We start from the raw sequence: 14,375 nt of genomic DNA on the forward strand, positions 1-14,375 counted from the left end.
GAGCAATATACTTATAAAGAGCTGGATTTACTTCCAACTCTGCCACAGGCTCTATATTATATCATTTATTTTAAGAAATCTTTATTATTTAGGCAATAAAGTATACAATAACAAAGGTATGACAAATCAAGAAAAGGAACACGTGTATGACATATGAAAGAACATATGAAGAACCTACCTGGGCAATGGTATTGTAAGAAAGCGATTATTACATGTCAGTGACAAAGTTGACATAGAAGCAATTATCAAGAAATAATGTACCCGTAAATTAACATTCGTGACAGCAAGTCAATTTGAGTCATATTAAACATATTGTGACACAGTTAGGTTAGGGGTTCCCTCTCCTGGATAGAGGACTCCTTCCTTACACACACACACAGCAGCAGGGAAGCAGCACACCAGTCTGGATGCAAGTACAAGCTGGTCGGTGCCAGTCTTTATTGTACAATGTCAGAAATAACACAAAGAAAACATAAACGTAAATCCTAGCCCTGTCGGGGCACTAACTTCACAGGTAGTTCCCTCACTACCAGAACCTGGCAGGGCCTAATGCCCTCGCCAGCAACAAAGCACAGCACAGTACTCACAGATAGGTTTTCCAAGTGTCTCTGAGCAAACTCCCTGTCTGCTCTCCCAGGTGAGACAATCAGCCCTAAACACACTAGGCTTATATTGGCCACTCTCAGGTGGAAAACTAACAAGCCTGTTACCAGGCTGCGAGAACCAAAACCTGGAGTGGCCGTGGGTGGAGCCCTCCCTCCCCTCTCACCCACAACCCCCAGGTCCCAAACCGGCTTTTCAAAAAGCCGAAACTCAAGCCTGCTGCACTGCAGACTTTCTCCTGGGGATTTTAAACACATAGGACAGGAATCTGGGATAAATGTCCCTGTCACAGACCACTTTACCAGTGATTCTATCACATATCCCCCCCCTTTGTTTCGACCTATGGGGCGGAACAACTGAAGCCCCCAAAAAATGAACACGTGACAACGCGTCTGCTTTAGACAACAGGCCCCCTGGTCTGTGTTCCACTGAAAATGTAAAAGTTTGTAACGCCAAGAACCATCTCGTAATTCTCGCATTACTGTCCTTATTTTTGGACATTCACTTCAAAGGGGCATGGTCAGTGATCAATTTGAACTTTCTACCAACCAAGTAGTACCTGAGAGCCTCTAACGCCCACTTTATGGCCAACGCCTCCTTCTCCACTGTGGCACCGGGTAGGCATCGAATTTTGAAACACTGTTTAACTTTCGGAAGTCATTGCAGAAACGCACACTCCCGTCGGGCTCTGGAATCAACACAATGGGACTTGACCACTCACTATGTGATACTTCAATAACCCCCAACTCCAGCATATTTTTAATTTCTTTCGACACCGATGCTTTTGGTGCTTCTGGTAACCTATAGGGCTTTAGATTAACTTTAACCCCTGGGTCAGTGATGATGTCATGTTTAACGACCGAGGTCCTCCCAGGTACGTCAGAGAACAGCACCCTATTTCTGACCAGAAACTCCTTGACCTCTCGTTGTTGAATTGCCGACAGGGTTTTTGCCACTGTCACTTCGGGAACTAAGGGCCCTGGATTTACTGGAGGGACTCGGACGGCCGACAGTACCGTTCTATCTTTCCAGGGCTTTAACAGATTTATATGGTATATCTGTTCCGGCTTTCTTTTCCCCGGCTGGTAAACTTTGTAATTGACCTGTCCCACTCTTTCTAAGATTTCAAAAGGGCCTTGCCATTTAGCCAAAAGTTTATTTTCCACCGTGGGAACCAACACTAACACTCTGTCCCCAGGAGCAAAGCTGCGTAACCGAGCATTGCGGTTGTATACCCTCTGCTGTGCTTGTTGAGCCTGTTTCAGGTGCTCTCTCACTATTGGCACCTCTACAATAGGCAATGGAACTAGTGGACTCTTAAAACATGGTCTGGGAGCATGATACTGACACTCAGGGCAGGATAAATCCTGACACATTGCCATGTGGGGATAGTACAAAGGACTATCAGGGTCTACGGGTTTACCATCAACTACCTTTACATTCTTCCTGGCTTTTACCAAAGTAGGGTCTTTCAACTGGTCCACGGCAAAGACCTCTCTTCTGACCTCTAAATCAGGCAGACGATCAACTGGCCAAACAACACTTCCCACCTCAATGGGAGGCACATCAGTTGGCGGGCCACCGTCACGCTCCGCATTCTCTAGTTCGCCAACCATAGTAGGAAAAGGGAATAACTCTGACTCAGAAGAAACTCCCTTCTCCACTATATCGACTACCTTCTCAAGTGGACCGGGGTTGTTCACTTCTGGAACAAAACGGCTTTCCCACAATTTCCAGAAGTGAGCAAAGTCTCTCCCCAATATTGCATCGTACATCAGACCAGGCACCAAACCCACAGAAACTATAGCAGAGCCACATGGTGTCTCGATGTTCACCTCGGCAGTAACATAATATCGATTATCCCCATGTATGCAGGTCACATCAACAGTTTTCCCCTTATGCCTCAAGGGGTTCACCAGCTCAGCTTTTAGAAGTGTCACCAAGCTACCAGAGTCTAACAGTGCCTCTACTCGGTTGCCATCTACAGTGAGTAGCCGTACAGGCTGTCTGTGCAAAGAAAGACCCTCTGCGGTAGACATGAGCAGTATCACATTGCATAGGTTCAGTTGTAAGTGAACAATTAGCGGAAATATGGCCGAAGTCACCACACCGGAAACACTGAATCATATTAATGTCTAGTCGTTTACGGGGCAAGAACCTTCCTGGCCTGGCAGGCCTGTCTCCAGGTTCTACACCCTCAGTCTTAGGTACATCCCACCGCCCAGCACCCTTCTCCCCTGGAACAGTCTTACCAGTGTCTGTGGGAGTTCGCCGGTGCGCCATCGGGGCTTGGTGGGGCATACTCCTCAGCTCCTCAGCCGCCACGTACCTCTCCACTAGCTCGACCAACTGGTCCGCGGTCTTAGGGTCTGCATGGCTCACCCACTTGCGCAGAGTCGTGGGTAATGATCGCAGGTACCGGTCCATCACGATCCTTTCCACGATCTGTGGTCCTGTCAGCGTCTCGGGCTGTAGCCATTTTGAGGACAGATGGACGAGGTCATGCATCTGTGAACGTGGAGGCTTGTCCATATGGAACTCCCAGCGGTGGACTCGTTGGGCACGAACAAAGGTGGTGACTCCCAAGCGAGTTAGGATCTCCTGTTTTAGTTTTTTATAATCCTTGGCATCAGCCAGGCATAAGTCGAAATAGGCCTTTTGTGGCTCCCCAGACAAAAAAGGTGCCACCAGACTTGCCCACTGCTCCTGGGGCCAACTCTCCCTTTCGGCTGTTCTTTCAAATGCGGCGAGATAGGCCTCCACATCATCGCCCGAAGTCATCTTTTGGAGGAAGTGACTGGCTCGTACGGAGTGAGTGGTGGTGGGAGGACCAGTATTAACATACCTGGGCCGGGCGACCAGCTGCTGTACCACCTCTTTTATGGCCTGGCTGTTTTCCGCTAAGGCCTGGCGGGTTTCCTCGATGGCGACCTGTTGTTGCCTCTGGGCTGTCTCCAAGGCCAACAGTTGCACCCTGGTGGATTCCTGCTGCGCCCTGGTAGATTCCTGCTGAGCTCAGGTAGATTCCTGCTGAAGTTTGTTAGTCTCCTGCTGAGCTCTGGTAGATTCCTGCTGAGCTGTTGTAGCTTGGAGCAAGGCCTTAATAATGTCCTCCATTTTGTCCTGGGGTGTAGGTTGGAAGCTGAACCTTACCTCTCTGAGCATTGGCTGACGCCTCCTCTATGGGACTCCAAGGACACTTCCACACTCACAAATTGGGTGTCTGTCCCTTTAATTTTTAAACGGAAAGTTTTCCTCTTGCTGCAACTTCAGTGTGTGTGGGTGCCTGCATTCTCCACCATATTGTGACACAGTTAGGTCGACGACTCCTTCCTTACACACACACACAGCAGCAGGGAAGCAGCACACCAGTCTGGATGCAAGTACAAGCTGGTCGGTGCCAGTCTTTATTGTACAATGACAGAAATAACACAAAGAAAACATAAACGTAAATCCTAGCCCTGTCGGGGCACTAACTTCACAGGTAGTTCCCTCACTACCAGAACCTGGCAGGGCCTAATGCCCTCGCCAGCAACAAAGCACAGCACAGTACTCACAGATAGGTTTTCCAAGTGTCTCTGAGCAAACTCCCTGTCTGCTCTCCCAGGTGAGACAATCAGCCCTAAACACACTAGGCTTATATTGGCCACTCTCAGGTGGAAAACTAACAAGCCTGTTACCAGGCTGCGAGAACCAAAACCTGGAGTGGCCGTGGGTGGAGCCCTCGCTCTCCTCTCACCCACAACCCCCAGGTCCCAAACCGGCTTTTCAAAAAGCTGAAACTCAAGCCTGCTACACTGCAGACTTTCTCCTGGGGATTTTAAACACATAGGACAGGAATCTGGGATAAATGTCCCTGTCACAGACCACTTTACCGGTGATCCTATCACAATATGTATACTGAAAATAATAAATTATGGCAAGGGTAAGTGTCATTAAAGGGGAGAAATGGGGACTATATTATATTATTATTTAAAACCGATTGAAATCTAGGGGTACATTTACTAAAGTGAGAGTTTTTAGAAGTGGAGATGTTGCCCATAGCAACCAATCAGATTCTAGCTATTATCTTCTAAAATGTGCTAGTTAAATGTTAAGTAGAATCTGATTAGTTGCTATGAACTCTCACTTTAGTAAATTGACCCCCTATTATTGATCGTGAAGTTCTAAAGTGCCATTGATTTGTTTTATATATATGAAATCTTCAAACCATATGCAATGTCCTCCCCCATTGCATACAAAGCACATAAATTGTACTATTTAAAAAAAAAAGTTTAAAGGGTTAAGTGCTCATGTAAAGGAATTAATTCACAATGCACAGAGCTCGGGGGCCAAATGGTTGGAAGGCAGACTGCACACTGCTCCCACACATCGCTGGGTGGTGCAAGGCTACCCCCTTTAAGCTCCATTCCCTTTGGAAGGCCTCAAGGTGAGCAACAGCTTTTTTGTTTCCTTGACAGCAAATGGCAGGCTGGTGACATAATGTTAGGCGGGAGAAGGCTGCGTTACTGGGTACAGTGAGTGTGTCAGGGTTACGTCGCCATGGTGATACAGCAATGCTTACGTAACCCAGGAAACCACTGGAGGCTCGTGCCATCCATGGTGTGACATTCCGAAAAACAGTCCATGGTGCGGGGTTTTCTTTACTCACCCGTCTGGCCATGAGACAATGTAACACAGTTGTTTGATGATTCGTGCACTTGCGTTGCTGTAAAGTGAATATACTTAATGTACGGTTATAATGTAGCCTTTGAGGGGAATAAAGGGTATATTGTCAGCTGTGCACGTACATGTGAACAGAATCTGCAGATTAGGGTCAATTCTGCAGGAGCAAAGTGGATATATCATGTCCAGTCTGGTGTCTTTAGGTTTTTGAAAAATGCTATAGGCTTTTTTTTTTTAACCTCTGATGGCTCCTCCAGCGGTATAGGATTTGATACATACATACCTACTCTCTTATGCTGGCCATACACGCTACAATTATCGGTGCGATCCGCCTGATGTATGTTGAATACACTGTTAGAGAAATCTCACAGTGGATGCCGGCGACATCTGCGGCTGGCAGCCGGCCAGATAAAATGTCTGTCGGTCTGACAGGCATTTTATCTGGCCGTGTATGCCCAGCATAAGAAGCTGCGGGAGACTTATGATTTTTTTAATTTGCAATTGTATACCAAGAGTCACTGTACACCAAAATATGTGTCTAATACTCCCTTTGAAAGTGCTTATATACTACATTACTCTGTATTTCCACTGTTTTATCCTTGTATTTACTATTGTGACAACTTATAAGGTGTGTATAGAAGTTCTGAGGTTTACTAAGCAGTGTTAGGAGACAGAGTGAAAAGTGATAAGAAAGTGATAAGGTACCATCCAATCAGCTCCCACCTGTCATCTCACAGGCTGTGTTTGAAAAATGACAGTTGGGAGCTGATTGGCAGGCACCTTATCACTTTTCACTCTGTCTCCTAACACTGCTTAGTAAATAGAGACTTATACACTATTACCAGAGTTAGCCTGTTTATACACACACAAACTCGCATTCACAGTAAGGGGTTGAGCATGGTAGCTCCTTCTATATACTTGTATACTGAGAGGGCTAGGCACCTCTTTCTTACCTGCGGCACACCCCACAACAATCTATAGTGATCCAGTGCGCAAGGTACCGAACTACGTTTATGATTTATTGGGTAGTCCCTGGAATAGTGGGTGGTTCTCCTACATCCCGCCCACTTCCTTGTGAATGGGCAGGATAGGGAGATAATACAGAGAATCCTGAGTCTGTATGAAGGAGCTAAAATTACGAGAGAGTCCATTCCCGTCCCCAAAGTAGCCAGCTGCATCTCCTCTCAGGGAATCTCAAGAAAAGGAGAACCATAACATCGGTATATGGTTAGACATTGGTTTAACCATCAACCAAATATGGTTTAATATCAAGATCTGTACTAAAATACTGGGCTTATGCCGTGTCACAGAGCTTGTATGCACTCAGTGGGCTTATGCCCTGTCACAGAGCTTGTATAATACACTCAGTGGGCTTATGCCCTTTTGCGGAGCTTGTATGCACTCAGTGGGCTTATGCCCTGTCACAGAGCTTGTATAATACACTCAGTGGGCTTATGCCCTTTCACGGAGCTTGTATGCATTCAGTGGGATTATGCCCTGTCACGTAGCTTGTATAATACACTCAGTGGGCTTATGCCCTGTCACGGAGCTTGTATAATACACACAGTGGGCTTATGCCTTGTTACGGAGCGTGTATAATACACTCAGTGGGCTTATGCCGTGTCATGGAGCTTGTATAATACACTCAGTGGGCTTATGCCTTGTTACGGAGCATGTATAATACACTCAATGGGCTTATGCCCTGTCACGGAGCATGTATAATACACTCAGTGGGCTTATGCCCTGTCACGGAGCTTGTATAATACACTCAGTGGGCTTATGCCCTTTCACGGAGCTTGTATGCACTCACTGGGCTTATGCCCTGTCACGGAGCGTGTATAATAGACACAGTGGGCTTATGCCCTGTCAAAGAGCTGGTATGCACTCACTGGGCATATGCCCTGTCACGGAGCATGTATAATAGACACAGTGGGCTTATGCCCTGTCACGGAGCGTGTATAATACACTCAGTGGGCTTATGCCCTGTCACGGAGCATGTATAATAGACACAATTGGCTTATGCCCTGTCACGGAGCTTGTATGCACTCAGTGGGCTTATGTCCTGTCACGGAGCTTGTATAATACACTCACTGGGCTTATGCCCTGTCACGGAGCTTGTATAATACACTCAGTGGGTTTATGCCCTGTTACGGAGCTTGTATAATAGACACAGTTGGCTTATGCCCTGTCACGGAGCTTGTATGCACTCAGTGGGCTTATGGCCTGTCACAGAGCTTGTATAATACACTCAGTGGGCTTATGCCCTTTCACGGACCTTGTATGCATTCAGTGGGCTTATGCCCTGTCACGGAGCTTGTATAATACTCTCAGTGGGCTAATGCCCTGTCACAGAGCTTGTATAATACATTTAGTGGGCTTATGCCCTGTCACGGAGCTTGTATAATACACTCAGAGGGCTTATGCCCTATCACGGAGCTTGTATGCACTCAGTGGGCTTATGCCCTTTCACGGAGCTTGTATGCACTCAGTGGGCTTATGCCATTTCACGGAGCTTGTATAATAGACACAGTGAGCTTATGCCCTGTCACGGAGCTTGTATAATACACTCAGTGGGCTTATGCCCTGTCACGGAGCTTGTATAATACTCAGTGGGCTTATGCCCTGTCACGGAGCTTGTATAATACCGTACACTCAGTGGGCTTATGCCCTTTCACGGAGCTTGTATAATAGACAAAGTGGGCTTATGCCCTTTCACGGAGCTTGTATAATAGACACAGTGGGCTATGCCCTTTCACGGAGCTTGTATACACTCACTGGGCTTATGCCCTGTCACGGAGCCTGTATAATACACTCAGTGGGCTTATGCCCTGTCAGGGAGCTTGTATAATACACTCAGTGGGCTTATGTCCTGTCACGGAGCTTGTATAATACACTCAGTGGGCTTATGCCCTTTCACGGAGCTTGTATAATAGACAAAGTGGGCTTATGCCCTTTCACGGAGCTTGTATAATAGAAACAGTGGGCTATGCCCTTTCACGGAGCTTGTATACACTCACTGGGCTTATGCCCTGTCACGGAGCCTGTATAATACACTCAGTGGGCTTATGCCCTGTCAGGGAGCTTGTATAATACACTTAGTGGGCTTATGTCCTGTCACGGAGCTTGTATAATACACTCAGTGGGCTTATGCCCTTTCACGGAGCTTGTATAATAGACACAGTGGGCTATGCACTTTCACGGAGCTTGTATGCACTCAGTGGGCTTATGCCCTGTCAAGGAGCATGTATAATAGACACAGTGGGCTTATGCCCTGTCACAGAGCTTGTATGCACTCAGTAGGCTAATGTCCTGTCACGGAGCAAGTATAATACACTCAGTGGGTTCATGCCCTTTCACGGAGCTTGTATGCACTCAGTGGGCTTATGCCCTTTCACGGAGCGTGTATAATAGACACAGTGGGCTTATGCCCTGCCACGGAGCTTGTATGCACTCAGTGGGCTTATGTCCTGTTACGGAGCTTGTATAATACACTCATTGGGCTTATGCACTGTCACGGAGCTGGTATAATACACTCAGTGGGCTTATGCCCTTTCACGGAGCATGTATAATAGACACAGTGGGCTGATGCCCTGTCACAGAGCTTGTATAATACACTCAGTGGGCTTATGCCCTGTCACAGAGATTGTATAATACACTCAGTGGGCTTATGCCCTGTCACGGAGCTTGTATAATACACTCAGTGCGCTTATGCCTTTCACGGAGCTTGTATAATACACTCAGTGGGCTTATGCCCTTTCACGGAGCTTGTATGCACTCAGTTGGCTTATACCCTGTCACGGAGCTAGTATAATACACTCAGTGGGCTTATGCCCTTTCACGGAGCTTGTATGCACTCAGTGGGCTTATGCCCTGTCACAGAGCTTGTATAATAGACACAGTGGGCTCTGCCCTTTCACGAAGCTTGTATGCACTCAGCGGGCTTATGACCTGTCATGGAGCTTGTATAATACACTCAGTGGGCTTATGCCCTTTCACGGAGCTTGTATAATAGACACAGTGGGCTATGCCCTTTCACGGAGCTTGTATAATAGACACAGTGGACTTATGCCCTGTCACGGAGCTTGTATAATACACTCAGTGGGCTTATGCCCTGTCACAGAGATTGTATAATACACTCAGTGGGCTTATGCCCTGTCACGGAGCTTGTATAATACACTCAGTGGGCTACGCCCTGTCACAGAGATTGTATAATACACTCAGTGGGCTTATGCCCTGTCACGGAGCTTGTATAATACCCTCAGTGGGCTTATGCCCTGTCATGGAGCTTGTTTAATACTCAGTGGGCTTATGCCCTGTCACGGAGCTAGTATAATACCACACACTGTGGGCTTATGCCCTTTTACGGAGCTTGTATAATATACACAGTGGGCTTATGCCCTGTCACGGAGCTTGTATAATACACTCAGTGGGCTTATGCCCTTTCACGGAGCTTGCATGCACTCAGTGGGCTTATGCCCTATCACAGAGCTTGTATAATACACTCAGTGGGCTTATGCCCTGTCACGGAGCTTGTATAATACACTCAGTGGTCTTATGCCCTGTCACGGAGCTTGTATAATACACTCAGTGGGCTTATGCCCTGTCACGGAGCTTGTATAATACACTCAGTGGGCTTATGCCCTGTCACGGAGCTTGAATAATACACTCAGTGGGCTTATGCCGTCACGGAGCTTGTATAATACACTCAGTGGGCTGATGCCCTTTCACGGAGCTTGTATAATAGACACAGTGGGCTATGCCCTTTCACAGAGCTTGTATGCACTCACTAGGCTTATGCCCTTTCACGGAGCTTGTATAATACACTCAGTGGGCTTATGTCCTGTCACGGAGCTTGTATAATACTCTGTGGGCTTATGCCCTGTCACGGAGCTTGTATAATACACTCAGTGGGCTTTTGCCCTGTCACGGAGCTTGTATAATACTCAGTGGGTTTATGCCCTGTCACGGAGCTTGTATAATACTGTACACTCAGTGGGCTTATGCCCTTTCACGGAGCTTGTATAATAGACACAGTGGGCTATGCCCTTTCATGGAGCTTGTATCCACTCACTGGGCTTATGCCCTGTCACGGAGCTTGTATAATACACTCAGTTGCCTTATGCCCTTTCACGGAGATTGTATAATAGACACAGTCGGCTATGCCCTTTCACGTAGCTTGTATGCACTCACTGGGCTGATGCCCTGTCACGGAGCTTGTATAATACACTCAGTGGGCTTATGCCCTGTCACGGAGCTTGTATAATACACTCAGTTGGGCTCATGCCCTTTCACGGAGCTTGTATGCACTCAGTGGGCTTATGCCCTGTCACAGAGCTTGTATAATACACTCAGTGGGCTTATGCCCTGTCACGGAGCTTGTATAATACACTCAGTGGGCTTATGCCCTGTCACGGAGCTTGTATAATACACTCAGTGGGCTTATGCCCTGTCACGGAGCTTGTATAATACACTCAGTGGGCTTATGCCCTGTCACGGAGCTTGTATAATACACTCAGTGGGCTTATGCCCTGTCACGGAGCTTGTATAATACACTCAGTGGGCTGATGCCCTTTCACGGAGCTTGTATAATAGACACAGTGGGCTATGCCCTTTCACAGAGCTTGTATGCACTCACTGGGCTTATGCCCTGTCACAGAGCTTGTATAATACACTCAGTGGGCTTATGTCCTGTCACGGAGCTTGTATAATACTCTGTGGGCTTATGCTCTGTCACGGAGCTTGTATAATACACTCAGTGGGCTTATGCCCTGTCACGGAGCTTGTATAATACTCAGTGGGTTTATGCCCTGTCACGGAGCTTGTATAATACTGTACACTCAGTGGGCTTATGCCCTTTCACGGAGCTTGTATAATAGACACAGTGGGCTATGCCCTTTCATGGAGCTTGTATCCACTCACTGGGCTTATGCCCTGTCACGGAGCTTGTATAATACACTCAGTGGGCTTATGCCCTGTCACAGAGCTTGTATAATACACTCAGTTGGCTTATGCCCTTTCACGGAGCTTGTATAATAGACACAGTCGGCTATGCCCTTTCACGTAGCTTGTATGCACTCACTGGGCTGATGCCCTGTCACGGAGTTTGTATAATACACTCAGTGGGCTTATTCCCTGTCACGGAGCTTGTATAATACACTCAGGTGGGCTCATGCCCTTTCACGGAGCTTGTATGCACTCACTGGACTTATGCCCTGTCACGGAGCATGTATAATAGACACAGTGGGCTTATGCCCTGTCACGGAGCTTGTATGCACTCAGTGGGCTTATGCCCTGTCACGGAGCTTGTATAATACACTCAGTGGGCTTATGCCCTTTTACGGAGCTTGTATGCACTCAGTGGGCTTATGCCCTGTCACGGAGCTTGTATAATAGACACTGTGGGCTATGCCCTTTCATATTTGCTATTTTATTTAATATTTTCGAATTTTTTCTTTCATTTTTCTCAAATACCCGATAGATTTTATAAATTATCCACTTTATTACCATATCCCAGCTTCTCAGACATAACATTAGTTCCGTGTTTATCTTAACCGACTTTATTTTAAATCCTTTCCCATGTTGTTATGCATCATATACTTGACAAACCTTAAGTCAGTCATCCCCTATAGATACCCATGACACCGTATATCCCTTATGGTCAATAGATGAACATCAGTTGTTGTGATTTATAATGGGGACCAATCAGTTATGATCAACATAAGTCTCCATTTTTTTTCACTCATCACCATTATTAGCATTACGATACTGGAATGGTATCTTTACTAGGGGCATGCACAACAATATGGAGAGCATCAATTATTCATTTAGAATTATAATTTCATCTCTATAACATCCATTTTTATTTTTATTTCATTCTTTATTACTACTATTTATTTTATTTTTATCTTTATTTAATATTTTTTACTTTTCATTTGTTTCTCCCCATCACCAACAGCCTTATTAGCCTATTAGGTTCATTATAATTATACATCTACTGACATGTATCACTTGTAAGGTATACAGATGATCATGGTTGCCAATACAACTCTCTGGCATACGATCTGTATATCACATAGAGCCAATCTCACTAAAGATGGCCGCCGCCATTAGTGAGGACAAAGAAGTAAGAGAGATTATTGCACCACTCTCATCCACTGTAATCAGACTGTGAAAAGGGATATCGCGCTATCGCGCACTCAAGCACAATACCAGTCCCACCAAAGATGGCCGCCACCATTAGTGAGGACAATGAAGCAGGAGAGAGTCTTGCGTGACTCTCACCCACTGTCACCAGACGGCAGCACGGACATCGCGCTGCCGCGCACTCAATTACACCGCTTCAAACAGAGGCTAGACACTAGGAGATGCTATGACTGACCACCGTTACTGTGATTATGCGCGTGCAATCCGGAATTAACACCCAGAAGTGCAGCGCCACCACACCAGGGAATGAATGGGTAATTCTAATCAGTATATAAGAAGATGGGGTTACACCAAAGGACATTTGCCCTTGAAGAAGTCTCCAAATGAGATGAAACGCATTGGGCCACTATTGCCATTACCTATGTACTTTTCAATTACAATCCCTGTTTGAAGGGTATTTTTCTGTCCAATACTGTTGAATAAACAGCTCTTTTTTGTATTAAGTTCAGTATACTTAGTCATCACTACCCACTATATGCTACCCACTGATACTCGCATACAGCAATTGCAGACGCATCTACATGCAGGACCAGCAGGCATCATGGTCAGGTAAGCAATTATTCCTCACCTATGACACTGCATTCTAGTGTACCTGTCACTCTGATACTGCGTTCTTTCCTGAGGTGGTGTGAGCAGTGGAGGAGGAGGCCATCTGTATTCAAATCCTGGACAAGGGTCATTTATATTCATGCAACATTCTGCCAACAGCTTTTGCATACCTGAGATATTCTACTGTTGGCTAATGTGAACATTCAACACCCTGCCGACAGTTTTTGCCTACCTGAATATTGGTTCTTTCCCGGTGAATAGTGACCCTCAGATGGTCACTTCACTTGGATTCAAACTGTATACTGACTTTTAGAAGCTTATTATTGACTACTCCCTTATCATATATGCCTCTATTTATTAACATTATTTTTACTAAAATAAAGTGAAAAAGGATGTTTTCACACCGTTTTCACATTATTTTAGTTTTACCTGTAGTTATTACAGGGCAATTGGAGTAGAATTAGTAAAATTCTACTCCAACCCCTAATTATCACTTATTTTTAGTAAAGCAGATCGCATTTCCCATAACTGGAATGGGAAATGTGATCCGACCATAGTTACTAAAAATAAATTGTAAAAAAATACCGGGGGAAGCCCTGTGATAATAACGCCACCTGGAGGCGGCATTATCCAGGGTCTCCCCCGGTTACCAGGCTCCCACTCTGCTCTAACGGGGAGAGCAGAGCCCGGAGCCGGTACCAGTAATCAGCTGTGTGGTCTAAACAGACCGCAAGCTGATTGCTGTAAAAAAAAGAAAAAATTATTTAAAATTTTTTGTTTTTTACTTACCTGACTCCAGGGAACGGTGATCGGGCCTCCGGTGATGGCTCCTCTCCGGTCAGCTGGTCTCCCATAGTGCCCTGCTGCCAGGTCATCAGGTGATCGGGCCCCAGTGCAGTATGGGAGATCACCTGATCGGGAGCCCGGAGAAGATGACCGGAGGCCAGGAGGATGCAGGTAAGTGTAATGAAGGGAGGGGGGGTCGCGGGGGTCTGCGATCGCGGGGGCGGGGCTTAGCGTCGGTGGGGGGTAGCAGCGACGGTGGGTCAGCGCATGCGTGGGCTCTTAGTCGCGGTATTTTTTCCGAAAATACCGCGACTAGTGTGCGGAGAGGATTCGCAGGGACAGAGCTTTATCACAAGCTCTATCCCTGCAAGGGATTTATAGTAAATCCCTGTGATATTGCCTGAATTCGCAATGCGAATTCACTCGGTAATATCACACTACAATCCGCATTCAATATGCGGATTGTAGTAAATAGAGCCCATAGACTTATATATCTCTCAGGGAACTTAAGTCCTGAACACCCAGCCTCAAGTTTTTGCCTACCAGCTTTAATATAATTCTCTACACCC

The sequence above is a fragment of the Taudactylus pleione genome, unplaced genomic scaffold (genome assembly GCF_031769625.1).
Source record: "Taudactylus pleione unplaced genomic scaffold, aTauple2 ptg001687l, whole genome shotgun sequence".
Classification (NCBI taxonomy): domain Eukaryota; kingdom Metazoa; phylum Chordata; class Amphibia; order Anura; family Myobatrachidae; genus Taudactylus; species Taudactylus pleione.